The sequence below is a fragment of the Dendroctonus ponderosae genome, unplaced genomic scaffold (assembly GCF_020466585.1).
Source record: "Dendroctonus ponderosae isolate FM_Combo_2020 unplaced genomic scaffold, Dpon_F_20191213v2 Dpon_F_20191213_12, whole genome shotgun sequence".
In the NCBI taxonomy this organism is placed as follows: Eukaryota; Metazoa; Arthropoda; class Insecta; order Coleoptera; family Curculionidae; genus Dendroctonus; species Dendroctonus ponderosae.
Genome location: NW_026017316.1, coordinates 499,369 through 500,644, shown reverse-complemented (window position 1 = coordinate 500,644; position 1,276 = coordinate 499,369). Strand labels below are relative to the sequence as shown.

Below are 1,276 nucleotides of genomic sequence, written 5' to 3'. Positions count from 1 at the left end.
GCATTTCGGATATTTTTAAATAAAAATACTAAAAAATATATAATGACAGTGGCAAGTTCAAAGTGTCACATTTACTTTGTCGCACACTGTGCGTAAAAGTAAGACAAATGAACGCTAAAGAAAAGTGCTTCTTTTTGATCATCGCTTCTGTTCGCAAAATGGCACTTTTTGATGCATTTGAATGAAAAATTGCTTTTTCTTCGTTCGTTTTAGAAAAAAGTTATTTTTCCAGATAAAAATCGGGGACTTTGGGCTGATGCGCGCGCTGCCGCAAGAGGACGACTGCTACGTGATGACCGAGCACAAGAAGGTGCCGTTCCCGTGGTGCGCCCCTGAGTCGTTGCGCTCGCGCCAGTTCTCGCACGCCTCTGACACCTGGATGTTTGGCGTCACTGTCTGGGAAATGTTCACGTTCGGCGAGGACCCCTGGATGGGGCTCGTGGGTAAATGCTGCGCCCTCGGCCCCCCCTCGGGCGCCGCCCCGCTCAACCCTCACCATTTTCCAGGTTCGGAAATTCTGCGCAAGATCGACAAAGAGGGGGAACGGCTGGCGCAGCCGGACGCCTGCCCCCCACCCATCTATGCGATTCTGCGCCAATGCTGGGCGCGCAATCCGCAAGACCGGCCCACATTCGCCGCGCTGAGGGAGTTTTTCCGCAAGAATGTCACGCCCGTGATGCGCGCGCTCACCAGACAGGACGAGCCCGATAAGTTGCAGATCCAGGAGGGCGATCCGATCGCCATTATCGATGGCAGCGCCGAATTGTACTGGTGGAAGGGCCAGAATCAGCGGACGTTCGATATTGGCGCGTTTCCGCGCTGTTTGGTCGATCCGCTGCGCCCGAAACAGTCGGACGACATCAGCAAACCGCTCGACCATTCCTTCATCCATACGGGCCACGGTTCGGCGTTTGGGGACAGCTGGGGCAGCCCCACCCACATCGACGAGATGTACTTGAGGAACCCGATGGATCCGCCCGATTTGATGGGGGCGCAGCGGCGCTCCAGGCCCTCGCCCCAGCTGTGCGACCGGCGCAAGTCCACCAGCAAGAGCTGTGAGTTGGTTTTGAGGATTTTTCCGGAGAACCGTTGCGCCAATCGCAATTCTGATGCCAGATTCGGCTTTTCCCGTCAATTTCAACATAAAACGAGTACCATGTCGACGGGGTTTTTTTTCAAAAAAAAAAACAATTTGGAGAATCACCCATCGACACGGGGCTTGTCTTGTTGCCGAAATACGAAAAAACTAGATTTTTACCAGACATTTCCGGTGGAA

The 1,276-nt window shown here is 53.4% G+C and overlaps 1 protein-coding gene across 1 annotated transcript in view; it reads right to left on the bottom strand.

Annotated features, from left to right (window-relative positions):
* LOC125503076 overlaps positions 1-1,276 on the bottom strand; it is a 28,249-nt gene that overhangs the window by 11,413 nt on the left and 15,560 nt on the right. The window lies entirely within an intron of this gene.